Raw genomic sequence first — 16,156 nt, forward strand, 5'->3', positions numbered from 1 at the left:
GGCAACATACTGTAATGCCCCAACAATGTCCCTGCCTGTGCCCTCTCCACATACCTGCCAACCCATTCAGCACCACACGGCGGTGCCCTTAACGCTCGCCAGGCCACCGATAAAGACAATATCGGATGTTTGGAATGTGTACCCCTCTGGAAGCAACAGAAGGGAACAGCCATGTGAGAGGAAAATCTCAGATAAAGAAGTTATTTTGTCCCATGGAGTGTTGAGACGACCCTTCTAGCTCTTTCATTGTGGGCTGTGTGAACGACCACATACGAGGCATGGCGCTATGTTTAACCCTTGGACGTGAGATAATTAAAGAGAGACACGGGGACAGGGAGCCCCCCTTTTCACTGCGGTTGGTCGTGATGGCGTCTACTTGAGAGGTGGAAGGGGAGAGGGGCGGTACCAGATGGTGTCACACCTTTGTTATGCCAGGTTGACTGCTGTGCTGGACCCCTTATGTTTTTGAATCGACCTTCAGCTATTACCTCCTACATTCACAGACACCTTCACGGCAGGGAGGAAGTAGGAAGTACACTACCAGTCAAAAGTTTGGACACACCTATTCAAGAGTTTTTCTTTATTTTTACTATTTTTTTCGTTGTAAAATAATAGTGAAGACATGAAAACTATGAATAACACATATGGAATCATGTAGTAACCAAAAAAGTGTTAAACAAATCAAAATATATTTTATATTTGAGAATCTTCAAATAGCCACCCTTTGCCTTGATGACAGCTTTGCACACTCTTGGCATTCTCTCAACCAGCTTCACCTGGAATGCTTTTCCAACAGTCTTGAAGGAGTTCCCACAAATGCTGAGCACTTGTTGGCTGCTTTTTCTTCACTCTGCCGTCCGACTCATCCCAAACCATCTCAATTGGGTTGAGGTCGGGGGATTGTGGAGGCCAGGTCATCTGATGCAGCACTCCATCACTCTCCTTCTTGGTAAAATAGCCCTTACACCGCCTGGAGGTGTGTTGGGTCATTATCCTGTTGAAAAACAAATGATAGTCCCACTAAGCCCAAACCAGATGGGATGGCGTATCGCTGCAGAATGCTGTGGTAGCCATGCTGGTTAAGTGTGCCTTGAATTCTAAATACATCACAGACAGTGCCACCAGCAAAGCACCCCCACACCATAACACTTCCTCCTCCATGCTTTACGGTGGGAACTACACAAAGACACGGCGGTTGGAACCAAATATCTCAAATTTGGACTCCAGACCAAAGGACAAATTTCCACCGGTCTAATGTCCATTGCTCGTCTTTCTTGGCCCAAGCAGATCTCTTCTTCTTATTGGTGTCCTTTAGTAGTGGATTATTTGCAGCAATTCAACCATGAAGGCCTGATTCACACAGTCCCCTATGAACAGTTGATGTTGAGATGTGTCTGTGACTTGAACTCTGTGAAGCATTTATTTGGGCTGCAATTTCTGAGGGTGGTAACTCTAATGAATTTATCCTCTGCAGCAGAGGTAACACTGGGTCTTCCATTCCTGTGGCGGTCCTCATGAGAGCCAGTTTCATCATAGCGCTTGATGGTTTTTGTGACTGCACTTGAAGAAACTTTTTTCCTTATTGACTGACCTTCATGTCTTAAAGTAATGATGGACTGTCGTTTCTCTTTGCTTATTTGAGCTGTTCTTGCCATAATATGGACTTAGCCCTATTTGGTAAAAGACCATCTTCTGTATACCCACCCTACCTCATCACAACACAACTGATTGGCTCAAACGCATTAAGAAGGAAAGAAATTCCACAAATTAACTTTTAAGAAGGCACACCTGTTAATTTAAATGCATTCCAGGTGACTACCTCATGAAGCTGGCTGAGAGAATACCAAGAGTGTGCAAAGCTGTCATCAAGGCAAAGGGTGGCTATTTGAAGAATCTCAAATCTCAAATATATTTTGATTTGTTTAACACTTTTTTGGTTACTACATGATTCCATATGTGTTATTTCATAGTTTTGATGTCTTCACTATTATTCTACAAGGTAGGAAATAGTAAAAATTAGTAGGTGTTTCCAAACTTTTGACTGGTACTGTATGTATTTTAAAAGCATTGGAACTAGGCCTCACTGCCCAAAAACCAAGGGTTTGATTCTAAACATTTAATTTATCGACTCTCAGGCCTTGTTCCAATACTTTGAAAATACATATTTCCTTCTTTCCTCCCCACATTGAAGTGACTACTGGGCTAAGATTATTGGACAAGTGCTGGGGTCAGATAGGAAGTATAGACCTATCCAGTCATGTCTTATCAGTGATTATTCCCATGAAAGCAAAGGATGCATTTTACAGTTTCTAAATCCTTGGTTCAGTGAGGCCTACTTCCGATCCTGACTTGGTATGAGCTAAAAGCAAATCAAGCCAAGAGATCCAGAAGACAAGTCTAACCTCCATCAAATTAGCTGGCTTTTTCCATGAACCACAAGTCCGCCAGTGTATTGGAATGGCCCCAGCCACCATGCCTAAGTATATCTGCCCGTGTCCCTGTCACCGGCGGGTCCCTGCATACCAGACGCCACCGCAGCGTCACCCTCTCTCTCCAGACCAAGCGGGGGGCCTGTCCCCCTGGAGTCGACGGGACGGGATAAGGGCGCTATTTAAGGGCCCACTATGCCCTGCGGATAACACCCCCCTAAAATAAGGGCTCCACTTGACAACAGTAGGATGCTTTTGGATTTTGCAATATGAGTATATTTTTTCAAGATGGTAGCAGAAACTAAACAGGCCACACACATATATTTGGACACACGCACACGTGCGCACACACACACAAACACACTCTTTGACATTGTTGCCACCCCTCAAAGGTCATCTATCAACGAATAGTTATATTTAGTCAACTTTGATCTTGTGTAGAGGGAGGGGCGGGGGACACCAAACTAGATGGTAACAGGGGGATGATAACATCTGACCCTAGATCAGTGGTAGAGGCAACGTCTACCAACCCATTCAGAGGACCACAATGGAAATAAGCCTTCGTTGTGGTTTTATCCTCGATAATGTTTAATGTATGTAATGTTGTCTCTTGCTGGAGCAGCCTACTACTTTTCATTATCAAATAAATTAAATCAATCAATCAATCAACATGACTACAGCTGAGAGAGATGTACAGTAGGATAAGTGCCTCGGCTGGAAATACAAGGCCACTCTCCTCTCTTTCAACTAATGTTTTTCTTTCAGGGGCATTTCTTATGTCTTCACTTCCTTATGAGGTCGTCCCCACTGATATGCCCACTAGACTGTTCATAACAACCTATGCTGGAAAAACATTTTAAGAATTAATAAGCGATATGGGTTCGTCTGGTCGTGTGTGCGTGCGTGTGTGCAAGTGTGTGTATTTGTGTGTGTGCAAGTGTGTGTGTGTGTGTGTGTGCCATTTCCTCGAGTCTCATTGATTTCTGTCCCAGTGGTGTTACGATGCATTAGTACTCCAGGTAAACTCAATTTCTTCTTACTCATGTTATTCTACTACGACACCCGTTAAGGGTTTACAACTGTCTGGGCAAGTGTAGCAAAACAGTAGTGGTCTAGAGTCTGCTATAGGACTGGTAATGTTGCAGATAATGTAAAGAATAGCCCTGGACACTGAGGCTAAATGATTCCTTATCTGTTCAATCAATCAATCAATCAAATGTATTTATAAAGCCCTTTTTACATCAGCAGTTGTCACAAAGTGCTTATACAGAAACCCAGCCTAAAACCTCAAAGAGCAAGCAATGCAGATGTAGAAGCACGGTGGCTCGAAGAACTCCCTAGAAAGTCAGGAACCTAGGAAGAAACCTAGAGAGGAACCAGGCTCTGTCATTTCATTTTGTGAAACACTTCACACAAATTATGCCCGATGTTTCACAGGGAGTATCATATCGAATTTCATTCAGAGCATATAGCTTTCAAAGACATTTGGACAGTGACCAAGGTTATGGTAGTGAGTATAAAGCTTCCACTGTGTGTATGTAGCATGTGTCAAACCTGCTCTCATCAGAAAGCCATGTGCTTTCCCCTGCCATGACCAGAAATCACAGAGGACATCTACTATATGGGTCATGGGCAACCCCTTTACACTTCATCTGAATAATTCAGTGGGTGTGTGTGTGTGTGTGTGTGTGTGTGTGTGTGTGTGTGTGTGTGTGGCTACATCATGCTTTCAGTACTCACCATGTCCTGTAATATTGTTGGTATACTTTGATAGCCATGGTAATACCATGGTGTGTGTGTGTGCATTTGCAATGCCTGATAAGTTATCCATCAAGATTAGCATTTTATCTTCTGCAGGTGTTCTATTAGTCTAGCTATGGATCATACACTGCAGGCTCAGTTTGTGCATCCTAACCAGTAGTGCAGAGAAACAGGCTGTATATGCTATAGGTTCCAATATAAGCAGCTGCATTGAAAGAACATGTGAAGGTCTTTTGCAAACTACATTCAGAGGTAGGGGAATTACATTTTGCCCTATTATAGGTGACCTGCACATCTCCATCCCATCCTCCCAGAAGAGCACATAATTGAGCCACGGCCGTTGCCATGACTACGGGAGGGACCAATGAGCTGCTCGCGGCTGCCCGGTAGGCTACTGCACGAGGCCATTTTGCACATGGAGGCGCACACAGCATATAGCGTCATCATCCTCGCATACAAACGCCCTTTCCCTGGGAAACAAGGAGGCAGGCTCGAGCCATTGGATATCTGTCAGATTGGCGGCACCCAGCCGCGTCGCACAGAGCATGCGGAAAAAATGTGAGCTCTCGTCTCCACCTCCTCTTCAGCTAGCCACTCTTCAGTCAAGAGGTGTTGTCGTGGTGGGACGGCGTTTTGTCAGGAGTAAAGGGACAGTTTTACTGCAACGCTATCTCCATAGCTCCGAGTGAGAGCAAGTTACCCGGGAGAAAGGGTGTTGCCTTGCTTTTGCCTGACCGCACGGTGCCCTAGCAACGTCCATGCTTGTTTGCTTATTTGAAATTGGACCGAGACAATTGAGGACGTCGAGGCAGGTGTGCGGTGTCATTCGGAATTCTGCTGGCCAAAAGGGTATACGCTGTCCATTTTCCCGTCTCATATCAGAATTGTATGGACTTTAATTCCGGTCAAGCAGGATCCTGTCGACGAGGTTGATACAGTAGAAAAGCGAATTTCTTCAGATGTCTCTGCGTTCGCTTTGAGGTAAGCAATGTTGTGACAGCCACTGCAAGCTACGGCTACTGCAATTAGCGCACATCTGATAATATTGTAACTAGTATAGCTAGGCTATCTACAGAGTTTCATACCAAAGATAAAACATTATTATCCAATATCCTGAGCAGAGTCTACAATGTTGCCAATGTTGAAATGAAGGCAACATTAATGGAACATCATGGTTTGCTTATTTGGGAATGCTTTCACGAAACAACAGTGCTGATGCTTAGCCTAAATGCCCTCTCTGTCATAGCGGAATGGTTGTTGTTACATTGCCCAATTAATGTGCTATACTGTAGCCTATTTCTAAATCACTCACCATAATTTGAACAACAAATTGGAGCTTTTATTATGGTGAGTTTCTCCATGTCAACTTCTAGATAACACGACTCGACTTCAATTCGATGTAAGTGGGTTTGATCACATTCCAATGGACCGGTGTTGCCAGTTCTTGGCAATGAATAAGAATGATTACGGTAACCCAATCTAGCGTGACCTTCTTGAACAAGAATGGATGCTCTCGAGTTGATGCGCAAATATTTGCCACGTTAATGAACACAACAATTAGGCAAGGACCATCATTACACTGTCATTAGTGGAGCCCGGGCCCCAGGGGGGTGAGGAGAAAAGTGGTTGTCTTGTTGAATACAATAATGACATTGTTGCACTCTTCTTGCAGGCTTGTGTGTTTCCCAAACTCGGGCCAAATTTGTAACATATAATACGAATTGTAAGTCGTAACATACCATACGAAATGGGGGATGGACATCCACAAATTAATACATACCATACGAAACGTAACACATCATACTGAATGGAGTTGTGATAAGGTGGTGTTGAAGGAGTCAGGCGCAGGAGGGTAAATCACAGAAACAGGCTTTAATCCGAAAAATACATGTTTAAGCAGAAATGCGTCAAACACTCTCCAGGGCACAAAACAGGTGCACTGGAGTCGATACCAAATATACAGGAGTGTCTCGTATTTATGTACAGAATAATAGAAATGCTCTGATTTTGGTTTTTGCCCTAGCACTACACAGCTGACTCAAATAATCAAAACTTGATGATGAGTTGGTTATTTGAATCAGCCCAGGCCTGAGTTTGGGAAACCCTGGACTAGGTGACCATTGGCCAAGGCAGCAATAAACACCATCCATGTTTACTTTGTAAGTTGTATAAGAGATATTGAATGAAACAACTATAGCCTACTTGGAAAACCAGACATTGAGTGAATTAAATTATATTTTCTCCAGTTTTCATACCTCCAAATAATGCCCCTTTTTTCCCTCTTGCCTTGAGCATTTTAAAATGAACATAGTGATCAAATGGATTTAAATTGTCACCTACTCACTTTCACTGATTAACAAAATTACTTTCTTTGGATTCAAATGCTCATCAACCTCCCTTCACTCACTGGGCTCTAGCAGAAGGGTCTCATGTCATTACACCATCCCCACTGCATGGGCATCAAAGGCTTAGTGCACATTAAGAAGATTACCCTGGCCAATTGTTGCAGCATTACTGGGGTTTCACTTCCTTTACTCACTGCTATGCCCTTCAACAATGGCAATCAGTCTTAACATATGCCATAGCAGGCAATTATTGATGAGCCTTAAAATTATAATTATTTTCAGCCTAAAGGTGATCATATCACGTTGGTTGTTTTGCATCAATGTAGTTATATGCAGTAGCACAGAATCAATGACTTGGTTTACATTTCTACGTTTGTATTTTTAAGAAGGTTGATGGCATATTCAATTGGTGAAATGAATGCTGTCACATAGGACAGCTGAACTGTCATGTAGGCTATTTAAGTCAGACATGATACGGTAGTCTCTTTGCACAGCCACTGTGTCTCAGACATATGGTAGCTCAGTGAGCTCACTCATGCCCAGAGACGACATCCCAGATCTGACAGGAAATGTTCAAGCACACACACACACACTCATTTTAATGCCTTCCTCTCTTCCTGTTCAGTTCCGAGGTGTTTTTTTAAATGAATACTGTGTAATGCTATCACTACGGGAACCGCATACCGTGCCTATGAGTGTACCTGAGAGAGAGTCTGGGGTGTGTATGTGTTTGCAGAAGTGTTAGGGTATGGGTTTGTGTGTAGTTCTGGAAGTAGGTGTGTGTATTTGGAAACTATTTTGTAACGTGTGTTTGTGTGTGAACAAGAGAGAAATCCAACCTCGTCCAATGAAACTCATAATGGGAATCAACAGTTTGCAACTTGCCGTTTGAATGCATGTCACTAAGACGAGCTAGCCAATAAACAGTCTGGAGGGACGGCTTAAATATAACCATACATTAATGGGACAATCATCGCATTTGAACTTGATTGATGGCCCAGGGAGGGATGGCATTACAGTGTCCTGCCACTACAGCTATGTGGCTGCACCTGCTACCTGCCAGTTAGAGTTACTGAGTGAGAGCAGAGGGGAGTGGTGCAGGATCTAGGCGGGCCATCGGGGATTTGGAGAATGCGATACGGTTTCTCTCGAAAGTACAGAACAGGGGTCACACATTCTCTCTTTCTCCCTCTTTCTCTCGCTCTCTATTTCATTATCTCTTCCCTCCAACTCTCTTCCTTTCTCTTTCCCTTGCTTTCCCTTGCCCACTCGCTCTCCCTTTGTCTCGGTCTCTCTCTATCCTGCTTTAGAAGAAGAGCTGATGTCATGGCCCAAGTGGTCTGTCTTTGAAAAGCTTGCCTGGCCTGTTTCACAGAACCCTTTTGATAAAAGGGCTGTGGAGCATATTTGCTGATCTCCAATACAGCAACTCAATGACCTTTTATTCAGATGTACTGTAGTTTTCCCATGAGTTTTCCACAGAAACGTTCATCTTAGTAGCCCTTCCAACTATCTACCATGTTTGCCATCAGTTTAAATGTACATTTTAGTCACTCTTATTTACCGTGATTTAGTCAGTGAATTTAACTAAAGTAAGTAAAACAACTACATATCAACGTAATTGCGAATTCTTCGAAATGATGGAGAAGTGAAATTGAAGGTTGCATGCCGTGGACTTTAAGGCTTTCCTCATAGTAAGCGGCTCAGAGTTGCCCTTTTGCCCTTAGCCTGATTAGCTGTAGTGGGATTACATAGTCACACAAGGGTAGATCAGTGGAGAATGGCCTCTTGTCTGGTTTTTAAATAGTCATATTGTTCTTTAGTCGTAGTATACTTAGTTTAAATTTGTGTTGCGTTTCTTGTCCATTAGTGTTTTGTGTGGACCCCAGGAAGAATGTCTGCTGCTTCTTCAACAACTAATAGGAATCCAAATAAGAATCATAACGGACTGCGGGCTGCATTCCATTCCAAACGGAGATGGGATGCAAGGATTTGAGAAGGATGAATTGAGATAGAGCCTAGATGTGATTGATAGCCGATAGCGTGACAGAGGAAGCAGGAAGAAGGGATCCGTCCAATCAGCTGTAGCCATCTGCAGTGTGTATCCAGTGGAGGGCAATTCCACGGAAACAGAATTGCGCTGAGACTCAGATTTTTCACTTAAAATGTATGCCAAACAAAAACCCGTAATTTCAAAGTTTAACAAACCATACAAGGATTACTTTTAACAATTTACACAACATTTTATAGAAACACATTTACTGTGCAGATGCAAAGAAAAAAAAAAGAAAAGAATTTCATAAAATCTCCCTCAGTTTTTTGTGTCCACGTTTTCCAAAAACGTTCAATATCTGCTCCGAATTAAGATTCAACTATGTCTGCAGAAAGAATGGGGTGTCAGATATGACACCACCTTGACTTTGAATTTGTTTAAATTATTGAACTACAGTAAGTGAAGTGGAGTTACACCCGGTAACAGATTTATGGTAACGGAATTTCATCATGGGTTCCAGATCTGTACTACACAGAAATGCATAATTATGTATATGAATGTCATTCTGATCATGGTGATGTATCCTAAATAGATGCACAAATGTATAAATATGCAATATCCTTCTTTGCATTTTTGGGTATTATTCTACACACTCGCTATTATTTTAATGAGCTCTGCCCCCAAACAAGACCAACTTTGATTGGTCCGGGTCGGACCAAATCTGAAACGAACATCGACTTCTATGTTTCACAAGTTTGGACATCAAAGTAGAGTACAGTACATTAGTGTACTCAACTCTAGTGTGCTCTACTGTGTACTGAACTGTACTGAACTATACTCTACTTTTCTGTACTGTACAGCGCTGTGCTGTGCTTTCCAAAGTTGTGAACCCAACTGTGATTTGTGACTAATATATTTCCCATTGTAGCCAATTCAATTGCAGAAATTCCGTTTCAGATGTTTCTGAAATTCCATTACCGATTTGGTAATGACATTTTGAGTTTTAATCACTTCATAATTAATAAACAAAATTGATATCAGTAAAAACACTAACTAATTGATGTCTAACTTTACTTGTTACTTCTGTGAATTTTTATTATCCTCCCACCTCATGAGGGAGAGAAATGTGAAAATATCATAATCGCCCACAGCAGTCGAATCCACATTTTCGAGCTGAAAGGACAGAGCTTACCCATGATGTTGCACAAAGATGTAAGTCAAGTCATCGGTTTAGTCAAAGTATGATACATTTGGACTTGAATGTGTAACTAAGGATTTTTCGGTGAGTCTTACGTGTCTTTTCCTATGAGATTACGTGCACATTATTTTCAGCCTACGTTTCATTTCAGGGCTGGATTTTATGTCTTTAAATGTTACCACCCACCAGCATGGCAATGTTTATTAATCAAGGGGTTCTACTAAGCTATATGGAATTGTTTTAAGAAGGTCATACCAAGGATAATTGAGCTATTTGATTTTGAATTTTAAGACCCCTTGAAGTATAAAAAAAAAATTATTTGATGAAAAATATTTTTGGCCTTACAGCTATTAGCCCATACAATCGAATTGAATAACAGATTCACTGCATGGAACAACAGGTAGTCCCCCAATTTTTTTTTAAAGGAAGTTGTCTGTCCTATATCTGAGAAATGTAAGAAAGATCAGGAAACTTTTTGTATGTATTTAACCCCCTATTTTGGAACTAAATAGTCTGCATATATACTTCCATTCACTGTTTTCAACTGGTACCGGGGGACCTTCAGACGAGTCTTGTGAGGCCTGTGGGCGTCCTAGAGCAAAACAACCGACATGTATGTGTTCGTGAGAGGGGTTAGTGTGTAGCCCAAACTGTTCGGACGCTTCAGACAGAAGTTGGCAGATCGGCTGTACCGACTTCAGACGAGTCCCAAGATGCTTGTGGGGGTCATAGAGCAAAACGTGTTCATGAGCGGTCTCATCTTTCCATAGAGGTCATAATAGTTTATAGGCCAAACCGTTCGGACACTACAGACTATTTTGTGAGAAGACCTATTTTCGGGATGTCTCATGGTCTGACACACACCGCTCTAGCTCTGTCACCTTTCACCGCAGATGCGGAAGTGCAACACCGGCGGATGCGGTGGATTGAGAGGCATCCAGTGCAAAAAAAATAGATACTGTATCTCAAGTTTAAACTGACAGATTGTTATAGGGATTTTGTATTATGCTAATTAGATCTAATTAGGGGTTTTTAAGGTGAGTTATATTTAAAATCCAATTTTAAGAAGAGAAAACTTATAAATAAATGGGGTTCATGACTTTGTGGCTGTGTTAACTAGTGAAGACCTACACTTGGCCTCCTTGCAATGGAGCAAATGAAAATAGGGGGTGCAAACTGTTTTTGCACCTCCCCTTTTTACCAGCAAATTATCATAATCCATTGGATAATTAGTCTAGTTTCACTTATTTTTTTAACTAGTCTGCATAAAAAAAAGACCATTATTTAAATGGTAAAATTGCATGATATGATTGCATTATAGAACCCCGCTCCACCCGTTGCCCCAAGATGAATGGTTTTGACCGCTAACATTTTAGGCAAATTTGTTTTGCACGGTGTGAAGGGGTTTGCTCATTTTCAACCATTCCATTGATCCTAAAGAGAAATCTCCACCCACCTGGGGCAATGCAAAACAAACTCGCCCATGGCTTCAATACACACTCCATACTGTTCATTAGGCTATCCATATTACGGAGCTTATATGCTTTCTATTTCTATGGCGGATTCGCGGCCGCAATTTAGAAAATGCATTGATATATAGCTAGCTAGCTTGCTGAAATGATAACAGAGAGAACAAAGAATACAGTGCATTCGGAAAGTATTCAGACCCCTTCACTTTTTCCACATTTTGTTACGTTACAGCCTTATTCTAAAATTGATTTTTTTTTAAAGAATCCTCATCAATCTACACACAATACCCCATAATGACAAAGCGAAAACAGGTTTTTAGAATTTTTTGCAAATGTATTAAAAAATGTAAACTGAAATACCTTTATTTACATAAGTATTCAGACCGTTTGCTATGAGACTCGAAATTGAGCTCAGGTGCATCTGGTTTCCATTGATCATCCTTGAGATGTTTCTACAACCTGATTGGAGTCCACCTGTGGTACATTTTATTGATTGGACATGATTTGGAAAGGCACACACCTGTCTATATAAGGTCAGAGCAAAAACCAAGCCATGAGGTTGAAGGAATTGTCCGTAGAGCCCTGAGACAGGATTGTGTCGAGGCACAGATATGGGGAAGGGTGCCAAAAAATGTCTGCAGCATTGAAGGTCCCCAAGAACACAGTGGCCCCCATCATTTTAAAATGGAATAAGTTTGGAGCCACCAAGACTCTTCCTAGAGCTGGCCACCCGGCCAAACTGAGCAATCGGTGGAGAAGGGCCTTGGTCAGGAAGGTGAACAAGAACCAGATGGTCACTCTGACAGAGCTCCGGAGTTCCTCTGTGGAGATGGGAGAACCTTCCAGAAGGACAACCATCTCTGCAGCACTCCACCAATCAGGCCTTTATGGTAGAGTGGCCAGATGGAAGCCACTCCTCAGTAAAAGGCACATGACAGCCCGCTTGGAGTTTGCCTAAAGGACTCTCAGACCATGAGAAACAAGATTCTCTGGTTTGATGAAACCAAGATTGAACTCTTTGGCCTGAATGCCAAGAGTCATGTCTGGAGGGAACCTGGCACCATCCCAGTGAAGCATGGTGATGGCAGCATCATGCTGTGGGGATGTTTTTTGGCGGCAGGGACTGGGAGACTTGTCAGGATCGAGGGAAAGATGAACGGATTAAAGTACAGAGTGATCCTTGATGAAAACCTGCTCCAGAGCGCTCAGGACCTCAGACTGGGGCGAAGGTTCACCTTCCAACAGGACAACGACCCTAAGCACACAGCCAAAACAATGCAGGAGTGGCTTCGGGACAAGTCTCTGAATGTCCTTGAGTGGCCCAGTCAGAGCCCAGACTTGAACCGGATCGAACATCTCTGGAGAGACCTGAAAATAGCTGTGCAGCGACGCTCCCCAAATACAGGTGTGCCAAGCTTGTCTCAAGGCTGTAATCGCTGCCAAAGGGGCTTCAACAAAGTACTTAGTAAAGGGTCTGAATACTTATGTAAATGTAATATTTCAGTTTTTTATTTTAAATTACTAATATATTTTTAAAGTAAATTTGCTAAAATGTCTAAAAACCTGTTTTTGCTTTGTCATTATGGGGTACTGTGTGTAGATTGATGAGGGAAAAAAACGATTTAATCAATTTTAGAATTTTATAATGTCTGTGTGCATGTCCAAATATTAACGATGTCCTGAATCCGACACGATTTCTTTGGAATTATCAAACGGCAAGAGTCAGACAAACGTCAACCCTCAACATGTCAACAGCTCATATAGGCACGGTTTATCTGAGACTTATCTCTTAACCAGTCTTTTTCTGAAATCATTATTTTGTCTTAAAGGCGGCAGGTAGCATAGCGGTGAAGAGCATTGGGCCAGTAACCAAAAAGTTATGGTTAGAATCCCTGAGCCGACTAGGTGAAAAAACTCTGTGCCCTTGAGCAAGGCACTTAACCCTAATTGCTCCTGTAAGTCGCTCTGCTAAATTACTAAAATGTAAAAAGATTATAAACTTTAATTGGCTGGCTATGGTTAGCATGCTAGCTAGTTACGCTGAGCTGTTAGTGCCCTATTTTTTATTTTTTATGCTACACGTGGAAATCACCACAACGTTCTCACCCCCAATTCCTGAATATGTATTAGCCGCCTACGTCAGTCTTTGAGGTGGAACCTAAACAAGAATTTCCATTCTAGGACAGGAATTACTCTAAATAAGTGCAGCAACTTCCTCTGAGAAAATGCTTTAACGATATGTGGGTTTTTTGGTAATGGCATTTCAAGGCACAAGGCAATGTTTCTTAAACTTATAGAAGGCAGAAAAATGTGTGAACTAAATATAAGTGTTGATATTAGTTGACAGTGGTCTTTACTTCAATATTATTGTGTTTTGATGTATTTCTAAAACCTTTTTAAGACTTTCTGGTAGATGTTTTCTATGACCCTTTTTCCATCTGTTTGACCAGAAATTAAAGCCTTTAAAGTGGAAAACCACACTACAGGCTGATCCAACTTTGATGTAATGTCCTTAAAACAAGTCAAAATGAGGCTCAGTAGTGTGTGTGGCCTCCACGTGCCTGTATGACCTCCCTACAATGCCTGGGCATGCTCCTGATGAGGTGGCGGATGGTCTCCTGAGGAATCTCCTCCCGGACCTGGACTAAAGCATCCGCCAACTCCTGGACAGTCTGTGGTGCAACGTGGCGTTGGTGGATGGAGCGAGACATGATGTCCCAGATGTGCTCAATTGGATTCAGGTCTGGGGAACGGGCGGGCCAGTCCATAGCATCAATGCCTTCCTCTTGCAGGAACTGCTGACACACTCCAGCCACATGAGGTCTAGCATTGTCTTGCATTAGGAGGAACCCAGGGCCAACCGCACCAGCATATGGTCTCACAAGGGGTCTGAGGATCTCATCTCGGTACCTAATGGCAGTCAGGCTACCTCTGGCGAGCACATGGAGGGCTGTGCGGCCCCCCAAAGAAATGCCACCCCACATCATGACTGACCCACCGCCAAACCGGTCATGCTGGAGGATGTTGTAGGCAGCAGAACGTTCTCCACGGCGTCTCAAGACTATGTCACGTCTGTCACATGTGCTCAGTGTGAACCTGCTTTCATCTGTGAAGAGCACAGGGCGCCAGTGGCGAATTTGCCAATCTTGGTGTTCTCTGGCAAATGCCAAACGTCCTGCACGGTGTTCGGCTGTAAGCACAACCCCCACCTGTGGACGTCGGGCCCTCATACCACCCTCATTGAGTCTGTTTCTGACCGTTTGAGCAGACACATGCACATTTGTGGCCTGCTGGAGGTCATTTTGCAGGGCTCTGGCAGTGCTCCTCCTGCTCCTCCTTGCACAAAGGCGGAGGTAGCGGTCCTGCTGCTGGGTTGTTGCCCTCCTACGGCCTCCTCCACGTCTCCTGATGTACTGGCCTGTCTCCTGGTAGCGCCTCCATGCTCTGGACACTACGCTGAAAGACACAGCAAACCTTCTTGCCACAGCTCGCATTGATGTGCCATCCTGGATGAGCTGCACTACCTGAGCCACTTCTGTGGGTTGTAGACTCCGTCTCATGCTACCACTAGAGTGAAAGCACCGCCAGCATTCAAAAGTGACCAAAACATCAGCCAGGAAGCATAGGAACTGAGAAGTGGTCTGTGGTCACCACCTGCAGAACCACTTCTTTATTGGGGGTGTCTTGCTAATTGCCTATAATTTCCACCTGTTGTCTATTCCATTTGCACAACAGCATGTGAAATTTATTGTCAATCAGTGTTGCTTCCTAAGTGGACAGTTTGATTTCACAGAAGTGTGATTGACTTGGAGTTACATTGTGTTGTTTAAGTGTTCCCTTTATTTTTTTGAGCAGTGTATATCCACTGAGTGTACAAAACATTAGGTACACCTTCCTAATATTGAGTTGCACCCCCTTTTGACCTCAGAACAGCCTCAATTCGTTGGGGCCATGGACTCTACAAGGTGTCGAAAGCGTTCCACAGGGATGCTGGCCCATGTTGACTCTAATGCTTCCCACAGTTGTGTCAAGTTGGCTGGATGTCCTTTGGGTGGTGGACCATTCTTGATTCAAACGGGAAACTGTTGAGCGTGAAAAACCCAGCAGTGTTGCAGTTCTTGACACACTCAAACTGGTGCACCTGGCACCTACTACCATACCCTGTTCAAAGGCACTTAAATGTTTTGTCTTGTCCATTCACCCTCTGAATGGCACACATACACAATCCATCTCTCAATTGTCTCAAGGCTTAAAAATCCTTCTTTAACCCGTTTCCTGCCCTTCATCTACACTGATTTGAAGTGGCTTTGACAGGTGACACCAATAAGGGGTCATAGCTTTCACCTGGATTCACCTGGTCAGTCAATGTGCCTCAGTGTATATGCCTTAATTTCTAAAAAAAAATATACTCTTAGCTTTCATTCGGCACCCAGTTTGACATGCTCCTATGAACTTCACATGTTGGTTCTCATGTTGGCCACTGATAAAATGACGTCAAATCACGTTATATGTACAGTAGCTTTGATTGGACTGATCATGTCAACATCTTACGTTCAAAATCTTAGCTAGCAGTCATCATCATGAATCAAGTCGACAATCTACTGGCAAGTCCTTTTTAATCCTTGTCATATGAAGAGAAATTATAGAGAAAACGTATCGGTGCTCATCGGCCATTGTACATAAACATTAAACAACAAGTTGGAAATCGCAAATTCAACAATGAGTGGTTTGGAAGGAATCAGTGGCAAACGGCAAGTATTGCAAAGCAATCACTAGCCTGCTATTCAGTGGAGTGGCTGTGTTTTTTTTCCCCCCCGAGTTCCCACAATAAATCCAGAGAATTCCAGACTTTGATGACAAAGTTTGATTACAAAATTTGCCCACGAAGGACCGCCACGCCACCTTCCTGTTTTAAGTGAGCACAGCACAACAAGGTGAGTCCAAACATTTCTTGTATGCTG

At 43.0% G+C, this 16,156-nt stretch overlaps 1 protein-coding gene across 3 annotated transcripts in view; it reads left to right on the top strand.

Annotated features, from left to right (window-relative positions):
* Positions 1-4,637: 4,637 nt before the first annotated feature.
* The window catches only part of sorbs2a (sorbin and SH3 domain containing 2a), a 92,869-nt gene continuing 81,350 nt past the window's right edge, over positions 4,638-16,156 (top strand). The window contains exon 1 of one of the 3 annotated variants that reach the window (XM_045214133.1): positions 4,638-5,171. The gene's annotated coding sequence lies outside the window, so the exon portion shown is untranslated. The remainder of the gene's footprint in view (positions 5,172-16,156) is intronic. The other 2 variants (XM_041872159.2, XM_045214134.1) reach the window with 2 other exon arrangements.

Source organism: Coregonus clupeaformis, unplaced genomic scaffold (genome assembly GCF_020615455.1).
Source record: "Coregonus clupeaformis isolate EN_2021a unplaced genomic scaffold, ASM2061545v1 scaf0201, whole genome shotgun sequence".
In the NCBI taxonomy this organism is placed as follows: Eukaryota; Metazoa; Chordata; class Actinopteri; order Salmoniformes; family Salmonidae; genus Coregonus; species Coregonus clupeaformis.